Below are 21,246 nucleotides of genomic sequence, written 5' to 3'. Positions count from 1 at the left end.
TATAAGTATTTATGTATTTTCAATTTCTGGAAGAGTTTTAGGACTGTCATTTTTTCCTCTTAAATGTCTGGTATATCTCATCAGTGAAACCGTCTGGTCCTGAGCTTTTTCTTTTTGGGAAGTTATTCTTTATTGATTTAATCCTGTTACTATTTATAGGTCTGTTCAGATTTTTTTTTTATTTCTTCAGGATTCAGTCTTTTTAGATTGTTTATTTCTAAAAATTTACCCATTTCTTCTGTTACCCAACTTTTGTCAGTATGTAATGGTTCATAGTTAGTCCTAGTCCTTTTAATTTCTGTGACATCAAATGCAACATCTCCTCTTTCGTTCTTCATTTTCTTTGAGTCTTTTCTTTTTCCTTTAGTTAATGTAGCTAAGGGCTTCCCCCGTGGCACTAGTGGTAAAGAATCTGCCTGCCAGTGCAGGAGACACAAGAGATGAGGTTTGATACCTTGGTCAGGAAGATCACCTGGAGGGGAAGTGGCAGCCCATTCCAGCATTCCTGCCTGGAAAATTCTATGGACAGAGGAGTCTGGTGGGCTACAGTCCACAGGGCCACAGAGAGTCAGACACGACTGAGCATCTGAGCACACACAGTGTAGCTAAATATTGTCAATTTTATTTTTTAAAATATCTCTTAATTTTGTTAATTTTTTTTCTATTTTCCTATTCTTTACTTCATTCATGTCTATTCTAATCTTAACTGTTTTATTCCTTCTGTTAACTTTGGGTTAGGCTACTTTTTTTTTTTTTTTTTAGTTCCTTGAAATATAAACTTATGTTGTTTATTTCAGATCTTTTCTCTTTTCAAAGATAGTTGTTTATTACTATAAACTTACTTTTTAATACTTCAGTTGCCATATTCCACAGGTTTTGATATATTGTGTTTTGTTTTTATTTCTCAAGATATTTCTAAGTTTTTCATTTGCTTTGTTCTTTGATTCACTGGTTGTTTAAGAATGTATTGTTTAATTTCCAAATATGTGTGAATTTTCCAGTTTTCATTCTGCAGTTGATTTTTAGTTTCATTCCATGTGGTTGGAAATATATTTGGTATGATTTACATCTTAACATTGCCAGACCGTATTTTGTGAACTAGCATGTGGTCTATTCTGTAGAATGTTTCCTGTACACATGAGAGGAATATGCATTCTGCTGCTATTGGTCAAAGTGCTCTGTGTATTTGTTAGATTCTTTTAAACTATAATGTTATTTGACTCCTCTGCTCCATCATTGTTCTTTTTTCTGGGTGTTCTATCCATTGTTGAAATCTTCTATTATTGTGTTGCTGTTTATTTCTCCCTTCAGTTCTGTCAATGTTTGCCTCATGTGCAGACTATCTTACTTACAATGACTCAATTTGTAATTTTTATACTTTACAATGATGGGACAGTGATACACATTAGCAGAAATAGTACTTCAATTTTTGATTTCTAATCTTTTCCCAGGCTAGTGGCAATGGCAACCCAGTCCAGTACTCTTGCCTGGAAAATCCCATGGATGGAGGAGCCTGGTAGGCTGCAGTCCATGGGGTCACTGAGTCAGACACGACTGAGTGACTTCACTTTCACTTTTCACTTTCATGCATTGGAGGAGGAAATGGCAACCCACTCCAGTGTTCTTGCCTGGAGAATCCCAGGGATGGCAGGGCCTGGTGGGCTACCGTCTACGGGGTTGCACAGAGTCGGACACGACTGAAGCGACTTAGCAGCAGCAGCAGCAGTGATATATAGTACCATACTCAGCAACAGAAGCAAGCCACAGTTCCCAATCACCTGTGTGATCACAGGGGTAAACCAATACACTTACAAACATTTTGTACCCATACAGCCATTCTATTATATACATTCATTACAGTAGTCAATAAATCACATGAGATATTCAACACTGTGATCAAATAGGCTTTGTGTTAAATGATTTTGCCCAACTGCAGGCTAATGTAAATGTTATCAGCATGTTTAAGGTAGCCTAGGCTAAGCTATGATGTTTGATAGGTTAGGTATATTAAATACATTTTTGGTAGATGACATTTTTAACATATTTTAATTCCATTGTAAGTCAAGGAAGATCTATATTTGGATGCTCTGAAGTTGGGCATATTGTTATAACTGTTTTATCTTATCTTCCTGGTGAATTGACCTTTTTATGATAAGATAGTATCTCTCTTGGGCTTCCCTGGTAACTCAGTGGTAAAGAATGTGCCTGACAAGCAGGACACACATGTTCAATCCCTGCATCGGGTAATCCCCTGGAGAAGGAAATGGCAACACATTCCAGTATTCTTGCCTGGGAAATCCCATGGACAGAGGAGCCTGGTGGGCTATAGTCCACAGGATCACAAAAGAGGTGGACACAACTTAGTGATTAAACAACAAATGTCTCTCTTGGAAGTTTTTGACTTAGTCTATTTTGTTCGATACAAGTATGGCCATCCCTGCTTTCTTTTGGTTACTATCTGCCTATAATATCTTTCTCCATCCTTATACCTTCAGCCTATATCTGTCCTTAAATCTAAAGTGACTATTTTATAGACAATATATAGTTTAATCTTTTTTCTCCCATTCAGCCATTCTATGTCTGTTGACTGTGAAGTTTAACTTCAAAGCTAGACAGCATATTAAAAAGCAGAGACATTACTTTGCCAATAAAAGTCCATCTAGTCAAAGCTATGCTTTTTCCAGTAGTCATGTACAGATGTGAGAGTTGGATCATAAAGAAGACTGAGCACTGAAGAATTGATGTTTTTGAACTGTGGTGTTGAAGAAGAGTCTTGAGAGTTCCTTGGACTGCAAGGAGATCCAATCAGTCCATCCTAAAGGAATTCAACTCTGAATATTCATTGGAAGGACTGATGCTGAAGCTCCGATACTTTGGCCACCTGATGCGAAGAGCCAACTCATTGGAAAAGACCCTGATGCTGGGAAAGATTGAAGGCAGGAGGAGAAGGGTGCAGAGAATGAGATGGTTGGATGGCATCACTGATACAGTGGACATGAGTCTAAGCCAACTTCAGGAGATGGTGAAGGATAGGGTAGCCTGGCACGCTGCAGTCCATGGTCCATGGGGTCGCGAAGAGTGGGACATGACTGAGCGACTGAACAACAAACCGATAGAGAAGGACGATTATCATTTTGTTCATTGTTTTCTGTCTGTCTTGTAGCTTTCTTGTACCTCTTTTCAACTATTGCTATATTCCTTTGGATTTCATTGACTTATTTTTTGTAGTGACATAATTTGACTCCTTTTCCATTTTCTTGTGTATCTTCTATAGGCATTTTCTCTGTAGTTACCATATGGCTTGCATAAAATATCTTACATTCATAACAATATATTTTAAGCTGATAATAATTTAACTTCAAGTGTATATATTCTACATTTTAACTCCTCCCCCAGATTTTGTTATCAGTCATGAATTTTATATTTTTGTAGAGTGTATCTATTAACATATTTTTGTACTTGCTGTTTATACACTTGTCTTACCCAAGAGTATAAAAAATACATATAGTCTTTAGTTCTTAATACAGTAACTAGAGCACTGAATGCTACAAGTACTGTGTATAAGCCATCAATGTGCTTTTGTTCAAGCCTTATAAACTCAACAATTTAAATAAAGTATATTAAGTTAAATAGGGTGGAGATTCTTGGCTTTTGATCAGACTCCTGGAAGTCTAACACATATAACATTCTGGGTGAGTTATTCCCAAGTACTGGACTCCTCATTCTTCCAATGCTCTACGCTTCTGATTCTTTCCTGGTTTTCAGGAGAAGGCCAGGTAGTGCGGCAAAGTGTGGGGGCCCTAGGCAGGGCACAAGCATGTGCCATTCCCTGTGCTGAGTTTCATGAGGGAGGAAATGTATGAAAAACAAACTGTGCAGAAAATTATGGTATTGTCTCATAACTGAAAAAAGAGAGAGGGGAAGAGGAAATAAGGAAGAACAGAAAGAGGAACGAGAAGGAAGGAAGGTCAAAAACAAAGATAGGAAAGGAAGGAGGAAGCAGTCATAAACTAAGGAAATAAACTGCAGAAAAGATAAAACACAAGAATAAAGTTGAATAATGTTATTTACAGAATTGATCTGGAACAAATATAAAATGAACCTTCCTCCAACTTCCGGACAGTCTGACACATACCACTAAGATTCCCCTTGAAACAGCCTACCCAGCTTTTGGAGGGCTTTAACACTTAGAATTTGAGAAAGAATCATAAACTGGAATCAGTCTTTGTTTGGTCTAAGTTTTACATGTTCTTATTTCTCTGATGAATGATACTTTCTATATTTATCAAAAGGTTAAAAAAAAACAAACAAACAGATTCTGACTTGTCAGAGGTAATTTATCTGTGGATTGGCCTAAAGGCAGGGTATGGATTAATAGAGATGACAAGCTCTCTTCCAGCTGAATGATCTCCTCTCCTTAGAGACTTGACATTTTCGTAAAGTTTTGCCTAATTGGCTTTGCTTTGGCCTGTATATTTCAAATTCACATTTAATTAATCATTCCCTCCTCTGTGATTTCACATTATTTTTTTTGCTTTTGTGTTTTTACATTCCGTTCAATAAATATTTATTGAGTTCCTATGCTGTACCAGGAACTATGCTTGGGATAAATTAGCAAACTATAGACAGGCTAGCAATTTAGCAGGGCAGAACTCCTTGAATAAACCCTACGTGTGCGGAGTGATAAAGAGAGGCAGAGGGTGACAGTATGTGGGATCTTCCCTGCTACTGAAGACGTTCCATTATGGTGAGTTTTATAATTATATGTGGGCATGTTTGCCTTTGCTTCTAGATTATAAGCTTCTCAAGAGCCAGAACCATCTTCTGCTTGTAAGCTCACACCCTCCTTGTCATTGCCTCACAATATAATTATTATTGCTCAGTAAATATTTGTTGAATTAAACTTGGAAAATATGGGACTTGGCTTTAGGAAATGTGCTCGAGTTCCAGCTCTGTCAATGACTAGCTATCTCATCTTGAACAATTTATTGTAACTTGTGACATTTTAATGACCCTGTTTGTAAAAATTAAGGGAGTGGACTCAAGCGTCTATGCAGTCACATTAAGTGGTTGCTGAAAGACAGGCAGAGATGACCAAGGATTAACTGTCAACATCTCTAGGCTTAATCATAACATCTTCTAGTTGACTATACAAATACAGATGTAATATATTATTGTTCTAACCATGCAATTTGATTACTATTTTTAAACACAGCAAGAGAGTTAAAGGATATGGCCTGGTTAATTTTTTGGTTTATTTTCTCAATTGCACATACTTTCAAAAAGGATTTTGCCAAATAGAGAGGTGGCATGACACAGTGGCTAGAAGCATGGCCTCTAAAGTCAGAGCTAAGCACATTTTCATTACTGCATAAATATTTAAATTCTGATGGAACTTCTGCCTTATTTGGAACATTTTTTCCCTATATTCCTACCTGATGTGATAAAACTTTGTACAACATGTATGTGCTTTCCCCCTCCCATTCACAGCAGACAAGCATGAGCTCTAGAATCAGACTTCCAAGTATACCTCCCAGCTCTGATCTAAGCTTAGGAATGGAGCAAGTTACTTACCCTCTCTGCATCTCAGTTTCCTCATCTACAGATTGTTCTTATCTCACAGGATTGATGTGAGGATAAGATGAGTTAATTTCTATAAAGTATTAAGTACAGCACCTGACACATAATAATATACAACAAGCTTTGTCTATTACCCTCATCATCATCCCCCTCCTCACTCCACTTAAAATAAGTAGCAGATGCTGACATTTAAAAATTTTGCAATGCCTCTATACAAACACTCAGGAAAGGTCAATTGATTTCAACTGAATGTCAAGATTCCATATTGATCCTAAACTTCTTTTCAACTCCTATTTTTGGTCAGGTTATTCCATCCTTGGGACAGGTGCTAAATAACATCATCAATAACAACAATATATCTACAATTTATTAAGTACTTAAATGCGTCCCAACCATAAGTATTTCATTTGATCCTTACAAACCTATATGGGTTAACACTGAGATGCTAATTTAAGATACAGAAATTGACTTAGATTTCTTAATGTTCCCATGAGTCAGTATTAGTATGGAATGGAACCAGCAATAAAATCAAGGTTCACACAATATTGGAGCCTGTGGGGGGCAGGGAACACTGTGCAAAATAGCATGTAATTTTTCTATTGGTTTTGGCTTTCTGAAGTATCATTACATCCATTAAGTACCATATATATGTGAGAGTTGGACCATCAAGAAGGCTGAGTGCCGAAGAATTGATGCTTTCAAACTGTGCTGCAGAAGACTCTTGAGAGTCCCTTGGACAGTAAAGAGAGTAAGCTAGTCAATCCTAAAGGAAATCAACCCTGAGCAAGAGCTGATGCCAAGCTCCATCAATAGTTTGACCACCTGACGTGAAAAGCCAGCTCATTGGGAAATACCCTGACGCTGGGAAAGACTGAGGGCAAGAAGGCAGCGACAGAGGATGGGATGGTTGGATGGCATCGCCAACTCAATGGACATGAGTGTCAACAAATTCTGGCAGATAGTGAAGGACAGGAAATCCTGGCTGTTTTGTAGTCCATGGAGTCACAAAGAGTTGGACATGACTGACTGAACAACAACAAACCATACACACACACACACACACACACACACAGAGTTATTCCTCTTAATTCTCAAAATAGTTCCATATGGCAAATAGGGCAGGGGAAAAAAATGGAAGTTCATTGCCATGAAATAGTGTATCTAAGGTCAGACAGCTGATAAGTGATTCTGTTGGAACCACAATTCAAAACTCAGTGTTAAGTCCAAAGTCTATCTACTATCCCATCCTGTTTCCAAACAACACTTCCTTTCTAGGGATGAACACGTGGCATCTTGTCACTTCCTTTGTCATAAAAAAAAATTGGGTAAAATACAAGGAACATTTTGTCAACCTAGAATTTAAGGTTTTAAGTTTGGTGTTGGCAAAAAATGTGTGTTTGCCTTCTTCATTCCTATGTATAATCTTAAGGAAAGGATTAATCAGGATTTTGAGAGATCTGAAGAATGGCTGAAATGAAAATTTTTGTCTTAAGTATATTTTCTCATACAAGTCCAGGAGCACCTGCGGTTTCTTGCAGGCACAAGAGAGAGACTTGAGTTTATGTAAACCCCCATTCTTCTGGCTGTAGGACAGCTTTAATCAGAGCAGCTCTAGCTACCATTTATTGACCATCTGCTATAAATGTGCCAAGAAATATACAAAAATAGAGCTAATTCTTTCAAGAGTCCTGAAAGGCAAAAGTTATTCTCATTTATAGATGAAAAAATTGAGGTTTAGAGAAGATAAGTAAATGCTCAAAGTCATACAGCTATTAAATAACAAAGTCTAGATTCAAAACTCAGTTAGTATGATTCCAAACCCTGATGTTGCTTTTTCTCAGGAAAAAAAAATAACTAAAAGGTAAATAGAAATGATATGACTCTTTTACCTTCCTTTAGCTAAAATAAGAACTTTAAAGGTTGAACTGAGTCAAACTGTGGAGGCTTTAGGAAAACAACACATACTCTAATTATATAAAGTCCATGCTGGGAAGAAGTCTAAGCAGAAATGAGTGATCAGCTTCTTTGGGTGGAGTTCTCTGACAGTGAGTGTTCACTTAGATCTGCTGGGTTTAATGAAATGTAGGGTCAGTGCCAAAGTGCCCACTGTGCGACCTTTTGAGCAAATCTTTAATTCTAGGTCTCACTCATAAGCCAACAAAACAAAATGTGATAAGCAAAGTATTTGTGGGTTGGGTTTTGAAAAACCGATGTGGGGCTTAAGCACACCTCTTGAAGCCCAGGCACTGACACAGATAACATATTTGGGAGGATTCACTCGGTGCAAATTTATTAGCATGCAGTTAGCAATAAAATATTTTCTTTTTCTGCAGAAAGGTCACTGACTTCATCCTTGGAATATATTTTTTTTGTGCAGCAAAGATTGTATATCACTTTCTTCACCATTTCCTAAATAATCATCTGCTTCTAAAGAAAAACACAAAACCAATAATCTGTTGTCTCTCCTTCCTTATTTTTACAATTCCATGTTGAAGACAACAATATTGCTTGCTCTTCTTTAAGCAGGTAATGTGTAGCCTGTCTGGAGGGCAATGGGGGAACTTACTGCCTATCTGCATCCAACGTGGTAGGTGGCCTTTTTCAACTAGGCAGGTAGGCACTGTATCACAAAGAACACCTCATTTCAGATGGACCAATTACCAGTCAACTTAGAGAGGACCTTGATATGAATGGTCATCTCCTTTCCACCAATATGGTTACTGTGCCACGTAAAAGGCCCCCTTTTAGTTCCAGTAAACACCAGACTATTCAGGATAGAAATCACTCTCATTCAAGGTAGAAAATAAAATGAATTAAAAGCAGTAAAATAAATCATTCCAGGTTGGAGCCTCCTACAGAAGTCTCAACTATAAAGTTTCAGGGCAGGCTCTTGACAAGGCGCAGCAGGGCCTGCATGAATGGCTAAGGAGGGGCTCTGCACACTTGAACGTCATTTACATTTGCATCCTGCCTACTTTTCAGACATCCCCATTACTTTTCCTATCCACTCCCTTTTGACTATTCACAAATCAAGTCACTGTTGCTTTACAAAGAATTCTGGAAGGATAAATGAGAAGGTCTGATATTCCTCTGCTCCCTTGGTCCAAGAAAAGGTCTTTTGAAAATTGCCCAAAGGGTTTCTACAAAATTAAGCTATGCTGTTTAGCAAGCATCTGTATTCCAAACAGTTCCCCAGCTAGCGAAAATGCAACTGTTTTTGCTTTAAACTAGGCTCAGATTAAAATATGTTCTCTTATGATCCAGGGCCTTGTCAGTCCAGGGGTTTGGTCCTTAATTGACTTGGCATTCAGTTGGCAATTTCTTCTTTGTGACATTGCTGATCTTTGCTATATCCTTCTATTGGACCAGAAAAGAGCTGGCCTGCTTTCAAAGGTAATCTACAGCAATCACTTCTGGTTCCTAGTAATGCTGGCAACTAATGTGTACAATTAAATTACAGGCAAGTGAAAGGATGTTTACACTTTTTTCTTGAAGCCAAGTTCTTTGAGAATTAAGAAAGCCACATGCAAACAGCATTCACAATAAAACAAATGTCTCTAAAGAAAAAATGATGACAGTAATGATATCACCGTGATCTTAACATTAGAATCCATAATGCTTAAATGCTTAAGCTTTCATTTCAATTCTCTGAAAGTCAGTTCTATGAACCTTTAGACCTCTAACCCTCATGATAATCACACATACTGGGAACTATGTTAATCTAAGCATATGATGTTCAAGGTCAGGAGGGGCAGTGGTGAGGAGATACCCCTCGTCCAAGGTAAGGAGCAGCAGCTGTGCTTTAATGGAGTAGCCATGAAGAGATACCCCACGTCCAAGGTAAGACAAACCCAAGTAAGATGGTAGGTGTTGCAAGAGGGCATCAGAGGGCAGACACACTGAAACCACAATCACAGAAAACTAGCCAATCTGATCACATGGACCACATCCTTGTCTAACTCAATGAAACTAAGCCATACCGTGTGGGGCCACCCAAGATGGGCGGGTCATGGTGGAGAGGGCTGACAGAATGTGGTCCACTGCAGAAGGGAATGGAAAACCACTTCAGTTTTCTTGCCTTGAGAACCCCATGAACAGTATGAAAAGGCAAAATGATAGGATACTGAAAGAGGAACTCCCCAGGTCAGTAGGTGCCCAATATGCTACTGGAGATCAGTGGAGAAATAACTCCAGAAAGAATGAAGGGATGGAGCCAAAGCAAAAACAATACCCAGTTGTGGATGTGACTGGTGATAGAAGCAAGGTCCGATGCTGTAAAGAGCAATATTGCATAGGAACCTGGAATGTCAGGTCCATGAATCCAGGCAAATTGGAAGTGGTCAAACAGGAGATGGCAAGAGTGAATGTTGACATTCTAGGAATCAGCGAACTGAAATGGACTGGAATGGGTGAATTTAACTCAGATAACCATTATATCTACTACTGTGGGCACGAATCCCTTAGAAGAAATGGAGTAGCCATCGTGGTCAATAAGAGAGTCTGAAATGCAGTACTTAGATGCAATCTCAAAAATGACAGAATGACCTCTGTTCATTTCCAAGGCAAACCATTCAATATCACAGTAATCCAAGTCTATGCCCCAACCAGTAACGCTGAAGAAGCTGAAATTGAATGGTTCTATGAAGACCTACAAGACCTTTTAGAACTAACACCCAAAAAAGATGTCCTTTTCATTATAGGGGACTGGAATGCAAAAGTAGGAAGTCAAGAGACACCTGGAGTAACAGGCAAATTTGGCTTTGGAATACGGAATGAAGCAGGGCAAAGACTAATAGAGTTTTGCCAAGAAAATGCACTGGTTATAGCAAACACCCTCTTCCAACAACACAAGAGAAGACTCTACACATGGACATCACCAGATGGTCAACACCAAAATCAGACTGATTATATTCTTTGCAGCCAAAGATGGAGAAGCTCTATACAGTCAACAAAAATAAGACCAGAAGCTGACTGTGGCTCAGATCATGAATTCCTTATTGCCAAATTCAGACTGAAATTGAAGAAAGTAGGGAAAACCACTAGACCATTCGGGTATGACCTAAATCCAATCCCTTATGATTATACAATGGAAGTGAGAAATAGATTTAAGGGACTAGATCTGATAGAGTGCCTGATGAACTATGGAATGAGGTTCATGACATTGTACAGGAGACAGGGATCAAGACCATCCCCATGGAAAAGAAATGCAAACAAGCAAAATGGCTGTCTGGGGAGGCCTTACAAAAAGCTGTGAAAGAAGAGAAGCAAAAAGCAAAGGAGAAAAGGAAAGATATAAGCATCTGAATGCAGAGTTCCAAAGAATAGCAAGAAGAGATAAGAAAGCCTTCCTCAGGAATCAATGCAAAGAAATAGAGGAAAACAACAGAATGGGAAAGACTAGAGATCTCTTCAAGAAAGTTAGAGGTACCAAGAGAACATTTCATGCAAAGATGGCCTCAATAAAGGACAGAAATGGTATGGACCTAACAGAAGCAGAAGATATTAAGAAGAGGTGGCAGGAATACACAGAAGAACTGTACAAAAAAGATCTTCATGACCCAGATAACCACGATGGTGTGATCACTGACCTAGAGCCAGACATCCTGGAATGTGAAGTCAAGTGGGCCTTAGAAAGTATCACTACAAACAAAGCTAGTGGAGGTGATGGAATTCCAGTTGAGCTATTTCAAATCCTGAAAGATGATGCTATGAAAGTGCTGCACTCAATATGCCAGCAAATCTGGAAAACTCAGCAGTGGCCACAGGACTGGAAAAGGTCAGTTTTCATTCCAATCCCAAAGAAAGGCAATGCCAAAGAATGCTCAAACTACTGCACAATTGCACTCATCTCACACGCTAGTAAAGTAATGCTCAAAATTCTCCAAGCCAGGCTTCAGCAATATGTGAACCGTGAACTTCCAGATGTTCAAGCTGGTTTTAGAAAAGGCAGAAGAACCAGAGATCAAATTGCCAGCATGTGCTGGATCATGGAAAAAGCAAGAGAGTTTCAGAAAAACATCTATTTCTGCTTTATTGACTATGCCAAAGCCTTTGATTGTGTGGATCACAATAAACTGTGGAAAATTCTGAAAGAGATGGGAATACCAGACTACCTGACCTTCCTCTTGAGAAAACTATATGCAGGTCAGGAAGCAACAGTTAGAACTGGACATGGAACAACAGACTGGTTCCAAATAGGAAAAGGAGTCCGTCAAGGCTGTATATTGTCCCCCTGCTTATTTAACTTCTATGCAGAGTACATCATGAGAAATGCTGGGCTGGAAGAAGCACAAGCTGGAATCAAGATCGCCAGGAGAAATCTCAATAACCTCAGATATGCAGATGACACCACCCTTATGGCAGACAGTGAAGAGGAACTAAAGAGCCTCTTGATGAAAGTGAAAATGGAGAGTGAAAAAGTTGGCTTAAAGCTCAACATTCAGAAAACGAAGATCATGGCATCTGGTCCCATCACTTCATGGGAAATAGATGGGGAAACAGTGGAAACAGTGTCAGACTTTATTCTTTTGGGCTCCAAAATCACTACAGCCATGTAGTGACTGAAGCCATGAAATTAAAAGACGCTTACTCCTTGGAAGGAAAGTTATGACCAACCTAGATAGCATATTCAAAAGCAGAGACATTACTTTGCCAACAAAGGTCCGTCTAGTCAAGGCTATGGTTTTTCCAGTAGTCATGTATGGATGTGAGAGTTGGAATATGAAGAGCTGAGTGCCAAAGAATTGATGCTTTTGAACTGTGGTGTTGGAGAAGACTCTTGAGAGTCCCTTGGACTGCAAGGAGATCCAACCAGTCCATTCTGAAGGAGATCAGCCCTGGGATTTCTTTGGAAGGAATGATGCTGAAGCTGAAACTCCAGTACTTTGGCCACCTCATGTGAAGAGTTGACTCATTGGAAAAGACTCTGATGCTGGGAGGGATTGGGGGCAGGAGGAGAAGGGGACGACAGAGGATGAGATGGCTGGATGGCATCACTGACTCGATGGATGTGAGTCTGAGTGAACTCCGGGAGCTGGTGATGGGCAGGGAGTCCTGGCGTGCTGCGATTCATGGGGTCGCAAAGAGTCAGACATGACTGAGTGACTGGACTGAACTGAAGCATACGAAGTTATAAATAAATCTTTTAAAGATAACAAGTCCTTGAAGATGTTAATGTCACAAATACAGTGACACTTTTAAGAAGAATGGTGGAGTTCAGAGGAAAGAAGCTGAGTTGTACATGTGAGAATGGGTGTGTTAGGGGTAAGGGCAAAGAAAGAAATGATGCCCAGAGCTATCTGCTCCCACAGTTTCAGATGGGATACTTTCACATGCCCTGCAGGCTGGCATCTCCCACAATATCCAAATATTGTTAAAAAGAGTTTGCCAGAGCAACAAACTCTAGGACTTTCACAGAATCAATATTTAAACTGGAAATTATTCTCAAAGCCTCCTTCCTTAGGATTATGTTAATCTTGCATTTCAGAACCTCACACAAAGAGCAAAGCTTTTGTTGCTGAAATTCTGAAATGTTTGGTGTTTATGCAAACAATGCTCATATGTTTCCAGAAATAAACCCTAGAACTTCTGAAGTCTGACCTACATTAATGACCATACACTTTTCAGAAGTCTATTGGGACAGTTCTGTGCCTTCTGCTACTCCTTCCCTATGACTTAACTGCTATTCTCACCCACAAAGCAGACACAGAGGTGTTAATTTACCAGGGAAAAGGGATGGGTGACATAGTTCTCATGGTCTCTGTTCACTTTCAAGACATCATTGCCTGTTGACATCTTCAATTTTCCATGGCAGCTAACTACTGACATAGTTAAAACCTATTTGTCCACCAGATTAAGAAGAGGGAGGAGATATATGTATACTTAGAGCTGATTCATGTTGTTGCATGGAAGAAACCAAAACAACATTGTAAAGCAATTATCCTTTAACTAAAAAAAGGAACCAAATATAGGAAATAATTAGGTATGGAGAATTTTATCCCTTCATTCAATAAATATTAATTGCATGCCTACTCTACTTCAACACTGTGCTGGATATTTAGTTTACAGCAGGGAATAAGGTAGATATTGTCCCTGACCCCATGTTAGTTTCAGACTAAGGGGGGAGACTTTGAATAAACAACTAGATACACGACTGTTTAACTCCAATTTTGATAATGTTAATAAAGGAGAAGTTCAGAGGCCATGAGTTTATGCAAGAGAGGCTTTTAGGGGCAGCTTTCCTGAAGAAATAACATCTCAACCAAGAAAGCTGGTGTTTTTGAAAGTAAAATCTGTGCAACTCTTGGTCAACTTAGCAAATCAAATCGTGATGCATTAAGTCAACTTACAATCTGAATGCAGCTTCACATGAAAAAAAAAAATGCATTCCAAAATGAAAATACCTAAAATTTATAGCTGCCCAAATATGTTTCTTTATTACTTAAAACTGATGCTAGCCAAAACCAAGTCATAGCCTTGTATTTTAAGTAAAATCCTTTACTACAAAAAAAGGGGGGGGGGAGGAGAATAAGCAAAAAAAGCAAGCAAGGAAAAGGGAAGAAAGGAAGGGAGGAAGGAAGGGGATGGAGGAAGAAAAGGAAGAAGGAAAAGTGGATAACAATTTTAACAGGGGTTCAAAAATAGTACAAAGAAGTTATGTCTTTGCTGACCACTGCCTTGGTAGCAATGTTGTGCTCTGTGGATAAACTAAAACACCAAAAAACTACAATAACTCACACTTCTCTTATTTTGATAACAAGGACATGCCTAGGTGGGAATTACTGAAATATCTATTCAGTAAGAGGGCAGCACTATTAACAGATCTCTGAGGAATTCTGGACCAAACATCTAAGCTGAGATGCTCCTTTTACTTATTATTATTTTCTTGAGACTTTTTTTTTTAAAGCAAAAGAGATGTGCTGAAAATTTAGATTTTCCAACCATTTCAAACTCTTTAAACTTGGAGTTTGTATGTCATTTCTAACTCCCAAGGTTGCTGGAAATGTAACTTTGACTCACAGAGCACTTAGAAGCTCCCAGAGGAGAGAGATATGGATTTGAATCCCAGCTCCACCATCTCTGGCTTCCCTGATAGCTCAGTTGGTAAAGAATCCATCTGCATTGCAGGAGACCCTGGTTCGATTCCTAGGTCAGAAAGATCCCCTGGAGAAGGGATAGGCTACCCACTCCAGTATTCTTGGTCTTCCCTTGTGGCTCAGCTGGTAAAGAAGCCACCTGCAATGTGAGAGACCTCTCTCAGCCTCACTCATCAGTGATATGGGGGTAATGCTTATTCTAGGACTGTTGTGAGGATTGAATAAGGTAAAGCTTGTGAAGCACTGAGGGCTCTGCCTGTCTGGTACGTTGAGATTAAATTTTAGGTTTCTTGTAATGATGGTGCTGACATCATCTGACAGATGACAGACATCATCTGACAACTGACAGACGAGTATGAAGAAGCTTACTGCAACAACAAGGCTAGGTTCAGACATTTCATAACTTTGGGCCCTGGGAAGATTACTGGACTCACCAATTAAAAATAAATCTTAACTCTTTAAATTACTGTTACTTATATTTTTGCTTCAATTAAAATAGCTTCTTTCCAGATTTCTCTGACTGAAAAATGTCAGGTGCATTTACCAATAGGACCTTTCCTTTTTTCTTTTTTAATTGGGATAGAGTTGCTTTACAATGTTGCATTGGTCTTTGCTATACAGTGAAGTGAATCAGCTATAAGTACACCTATAATCCTGCCCTCCTGGACATCCCTTCCCTGCACCATCCCACCCCTCTAGGTCATCACAAAGCACCCAGGGTGAGCTCCTTTTGTTATACAGAGGCTTCCCACTAGTTACTATTTTATAAATGGTAGTGTAAATATGGGCTTTCCTGGTGGTTTAGATGGTAAAAAAAATCTGCCTGCAATGCAGGAGACCCCAGTTCAATTCCTGGGTCGGGAAGATCCCCTGGAGAAGGGGTAGGCACCTATCCCAGTATTCCTGGGCTTCCCTCGTGGCTCAGCTGGTAAAGAATCCACCTGCTATGAAGGAGACCTGGGTTTGATCCCAGGGTTGGGAAGAACCCCTGGAAAAGGGAATGGCTACCCACTCCAGTATTCTGGCCTGGGTCAGAAAGAGTTGGACACCATATACTGGGTCACAAAGAGTCGGACATGATTGAGCGACTTTCACTTCCTGGTGGTTCAGATGGTAAAAAATTTGCCTGCAATGCAAGAGACATAAATATTTGTTGTTCAGTCACTAAGTCATGTCCAACTCTTTGCAACCCCATGAACTGCAGCACACCGGGATTCTCTGTCCTTCACTATCTCCCAGAGTTTGCTCAAACTCATGTTCAAATATATACATGTCAATCCTAATCTCCCAATTCACTGTACTCTCTGTTACCCCTACCCCATGTACACATGTCCATTCTTTATCTCTATTCCTGCCATAAAATAGGTTCCTCTGTACAAGTTTTCTACATTCCACATACATGTGTTAATATATGATACTTGTTTTTTTTTTCTCTCTGACTTTGCTCTGTATGACAGGTTCTGGGTCCATCCACATCTTTAAAAAAAGTTTCATGCTTTGCTAGTTCCCTAAGAACATCCCGAGTTTGCTGGTCTGGCCATTCAATATTGCACAACATGATGATTAGGAGACATTAAACAAGAAAATCAAAGAAGGTGATTTCCCTGAATAAATGCTACTGCAATCAGAGGATAACTATTACAGCCTCTTGGTGAAGAAATAGATGACTTCTTTAGCCCCATCTCTCCCTGTTCCCCAGTCTTTACTACAAGTCCACTATCTTTTGTACTTGATTCAATTCATTTCTTTCCAACCATTTTCAACTCTCACCTAACCCCATGCTTGTCATGCCAGAAGAGACTACCTACCAAGGGAATGACCAGTGACTCATAAAGTCTGCTCCCTTATTTCCACTCAGAGTTTCATCTCACAGATTCCTCTTACCAAGACCACTGAGCTCCAAGATAGTCACATGGATCAACTTCATCTTCTGGCTTCTGATTTCTGACCCATTTTCTTGGTTCTCATCAGCCCACTCCCTCTGGTGGGTCATCATCACCAGTGCTAAGCTCTGAGTCAGCAACCACATTAAATGACCAGCATGGCTCACTAGGAGCCAAGTCTGGGAAGACAGCTAGTCTTCCCACCCTAGAGCAAGGCCATGGCTGTTCAGCTCTTCTGGGTTGAAGAGACATAGAGCATGGATGACTGCAGCAAGCCAGGAGGAGAAGACAGACTTGATGAATTTGCTGAGTGAAGATGTAACTGAGTATATAAAAATGGAATGATCTTGTCTTTATCCTCATACCTCTCATTTCCAAAAGCTCCTATCTTCCCCGTCCTCTTACTACCTGTCTAAACACACACACACACACTAAACTTTTTGTGATCTTGACCAAAATCTGTGAGACTTCTCTGTAATTAACATGATTTAGTATGGAGAAGGAAATGGCAACCCACTCCAGTGTTCTTGCCTGGAGAATCCCAGGGATGGGGGAGCCTGGTGGGCTGCCGTCTATGGGGTTGCACAGAGTCGGACACAACTGAAGTGACTTAGCAACAGCAGCAGCAGTCTGGCAGTATTTATTAGGGTGATTTCCTTTCACCTTTCTTCTATTGCTTTCACATTTTATGTGTACACAGGCAAGGGTATTAAACTCCACAAATCGTAGCTTTCATACGTATAAAATTGGGCTTTATAGTAGTATCTGACCTAGAGAGAGATTGTGAGACAAGACACATGAGGCACCTACCCTTGCCTAGTTCTTAACACACCTAATAAAAGGGGAACCCGGGATCCTACCCATGTGGTCTGATCTCAGAGCAGACAGAGCCCATGGTGAACTATCTTGAGAATTCAAGAAAAGTTGGCTATCATTACTACTATTATTGTAACTATTGTATTCACTGTGGAAAATCTGAAAATTCATATGAGCGAAATAAAAACTGCTCAGTCCCTTTTTTAGAGATAATAATTTTTAGTGTTTTGGCACTATCCTCCCATTCATTTTTATACATAATTTTTTTCTCCAAAATCAGGACCATATTGTGTTTATTGTTTTTAATCTGCTTTTCTGTTTAATATTTTGTTGATAATTGTATCATATCAATAAATATTTTCATATTAGATTTTACAGACTTAGAAAAATTTGATGTGTTGCTAGATACTCTGGGTATCTCTGACCGGGTGTCTTGTCTCTCGATGGTGATCTTGAAGCCCAAATCCCTTGCACTGTATTAGCCTTACAAACAGCCTCTGAGGCTTATGGGCAAGTTCCCTAGTTTACTGACTCACATAAGAACTTACTCAACAGAAGCCACAGCAGACATAACATTTCACAAACAGAAGAGTTTTTTGCTCCATCACATAAATATTAAATAAGAAACAGCACTTCATAAAATATCATTACAGCACAGTGACCATGTGTTTCACAAAGAGTTGGCAATTTAGCCAGAATCTGGTACAAAACTCACATAAAAGCTCCTCATGGATTGAAGACAGATATTGTCAGATCAAGCAGGAAGGGAAGTAAACTTTATCAGTGTATTTAGGAATATGAAAATAGAAGTCAAAAGAACAACTCACTGGATACATACGTCTACTGAAAGTGAAAGTGAAGCTGCTCAGTCATGTCTGATTCTTTGCGACCCCATGGACTGCAGCCTGCCAGGCTTCTTCATTCTTGGGATTCTCCAGGCAAGAATACTGGAGTGGGTTGCCATTTCCTTCTCCAGGGGATCTTCCTGGCCCAGGGATCGAACCCGGGTCTCCTGTACTGCAGGCAGACGCCTTCCCCTCTGAACCACCAGGGAAGCCCATAAGTCTACTGAAGTACCACAATATGCAGCGTGCATCCGAAAACCAACATGTAAATAAGAGGAACTTTCATTCATCTATGCATTCACTTTTAAATTTTTTTTAAAAAACAAAGTTTGAACCAGGTATCAAATATATACAGGCCAAATGAATCCTATACCCACATGAATCTTCTACCCTCACCTTGGTGCAGTTTTCTATGAAGGTCTGCCTATCTGCTATGCCCTTTCTCTTCACCACCCACTCAAAATACCAGTTCAAGCCTTATTCCCTTAATGAATTCCAATAGGAGAAAGCAACCTGATCACCCTCATCTCTGAAAATTTTTATATGTAATTGGGTTTAAACACTTGGTTTAATATTTTGCAACTCACTTTTTTTCTGGAATATCAAAAAAGAGGCTTCCATAGTAATGGATTTTCCAGGTAGTTATAAATTTTCCCAGTGACTTTCTTTGTACTCTAGTCTTGAACAAGTCCCTTAACAACTATGGGCCTTAGGTTCCTTATATATAAAATGTTGATAATACATACTGGGAAATGTTCATGTGAGGATTAAATATCATAGTCCTTCATGTATGGAAGTACCTATTGTCTTATTAGTTATTAATATGGATTTGCTAACTAGGATCATAAATTATAAATATTATTGTAATGGATTACATTACAGTGTCATCTACACAGAAGATAGTGGCTTATTTCTTATTATGTTTAATATCCAAAAGCTTCTATGACATCTTAGGCATTGATGCCCCCACATGACAGAGGTTTTAATATTTCTTTTCCCCTCTGTATCACAGTACCATCTCAGCTGTCACGAACTCCCTCATTCTCTCTCTCTCCTTCAATTAATCTGAGGGGAAGGAGGGTTATGGGATAATCAGCCAGATGATAAAACTTGTTAGGACTGTGTTAAAATAAAAAATAAAAGCATGAGAGGAATCTGCATTTACAAAGACTTCACATGCCATCTGCTACTAGGACCATTATTTCATTAAATCCTCAACAAACTTTTTGAAGGGAATCTTGTTCATTTCCATTTTATAGTCTAAGCTAAGACTTAGAAAGGTTAATGACTTGACATTTTTTTTTATCCTCCAGAGTGGATACAGTGGCCATCCAGTAAATTCACATTGGTATTTCTTCCTCTATTTGTCTCTTTATGTTGAAGGAAATCCTGAGGCAAAGAATTTTAAAACATGATCCCTTCTGCTTTCCACTGGCTGCACACGTCTTATGCCATCATTTCTCCCACTTCCATTTGATGTTATGATGTACAGTGTTTCCAATTTAAGAATGAGTCCGGACTTTAGTGTGATGTTCTTTGCTTAGTCTCTCCATCACAATCACCCCTTAGGAAGCAGAGCTGAACTCTGTGCCCTGGAGTTCCAGCATCTCCTCAAGGAAGAAGCCCTCATTAAAACAATCTCCTTTACAGCAGGGTCTTACTTTTAAGCATATGGCATTGTCACTTGGTACATGAAGCTGAAGACTGTATGTTACATTTCATCAACATGTGAGTAGCTTTGCTTTTGGTCTCCAGAGAATGAAGTATAGGAAAATAACTACAGGGAATCGAATTTCTTCAGTATCAGTAAATCACCTGGCCATACATTCATCGAAGAGCTATACCGGTTACTTAAAGATTAAGCTTGTGTGTCTATGGGGACTAGGATACTCACTGGGCTGCTTGAATGCAATTATAGAAAGGCTCCCAGCAAGCACAGCCAGATACATGGTCACAGAGAAAAAGTAGAGAAAACAATGAGGTATCTCTCAGGAGGGTCTGGTTTATTTGCTGATCGGTAACAAAAGAAGGCAATATTGAAAAATGCAGTCACACTAGCAGTCTTTTCTCAGCCAATAATCTAAAACTGCTTTTAACACAAAGTCCAACCAGTTGCCTTAATCTCTGAGAGTTCCATGGCTGACACTGCCTCAGGAGAAAACCAGTCTTCTACTGGACAGGCAAAGTCGAGTTCTGCACACACTCTCTATTCACACTAAATTCAAAGATCCTCTAGGGAAATAAGTGGAGCACTAGACAAATGTTAGTGACTCTGCAACACCTCAGTCACATTTGTTGTGACTGTTAATTATGACTACTCAGACAGGGATGTAAGAGCTGGAAAGGAGAGAAAAAAGGAAATTCTTAGCTAGAGCCTGCTATGAATCAGACCATGTGTCAGGAAGCTTGCACATCAGTTCAGGTTGTTCAGTCGCTCAGTCGTGTCCGACTCTTTGCAACCCCATGAATTGCAGCACGCCAGGCCTCCCTGTCCATCACCAAGAAAAGATCTCCAGAAAAGCAGGTAGTATGATCCACTTTACCAGCAAAGACACAGGTTCAGAGAAAGTCAGTAATACCACAAGGACACTCGGCTGGTAAATAGTGGAACACGGACTTGAACAGCGTATCTTGACTCTGATATCTGTCACTCTTCCCAATTTCTCCAAGAAACCAGGGTATAAGATACCTTTGGGTAATTGTCATATATTAGCTGGTAGGTGTAAGACAAAAACATGCAGGAAGAAAGCCAAAGGTGTGGGACTGGTATGAGAGGGACCACTCTTGGAATGGGTGGAAAGCTTCACAGCTACTTGAGGGAGATGAGAGGTAGGGGGTGGTTGGGAATGAGATAGAGGGTCCACATGATTAAAGGTGAGCCAGTTAGAGGGACAGTAAATAAAATCCACATAAATGGATAAAAGAAGCTTATCTTCAATTAGCAAACACTTTTTTCAGCACGATAGGATGGCAAAGAGAATTCCAACAATTGCCCTGTCTCTGACTTCACGGAACACACAGCTGGTA

The 21,246-nt window shown here is 39.5% G+C and overlaps 1 protein-coding gene across 9 annotated transcripts in view; it reads right to left on the bottom strand.

The window, feature by feature from the left end:
• DLG2 (discs large MAGUK scaffold protein 2) overlaps positions 1-21,246 on the bottom strand; it is a 2,330,119-nt gene that overhangs the window by 957,667 nt on the left and 1,351,206 nt on the right. The window lies entirely within an intron of this gene.

The sequence above is a fragment of the Bos javanicus genome, chromosome 29 (genome assembly GCF_032452875.1).
Source record: "Bos javanicus breed banteng chromosome 29, ARS-OSU_banteng_1.0, whole genome shotgun sequence".
In the NCBI taxonomy this organism is placed as follows: Eukaryota; Metazoa; Chordata; class Mammalia; order Artiodactyla; family Bovidae; genus Bos; species Bos javanicus.
The sequence above is the reverse complement of the archived record's forward strand: the minus strand, read 5'-3'. Positions and strand labels throughout refer to the sequence as shown.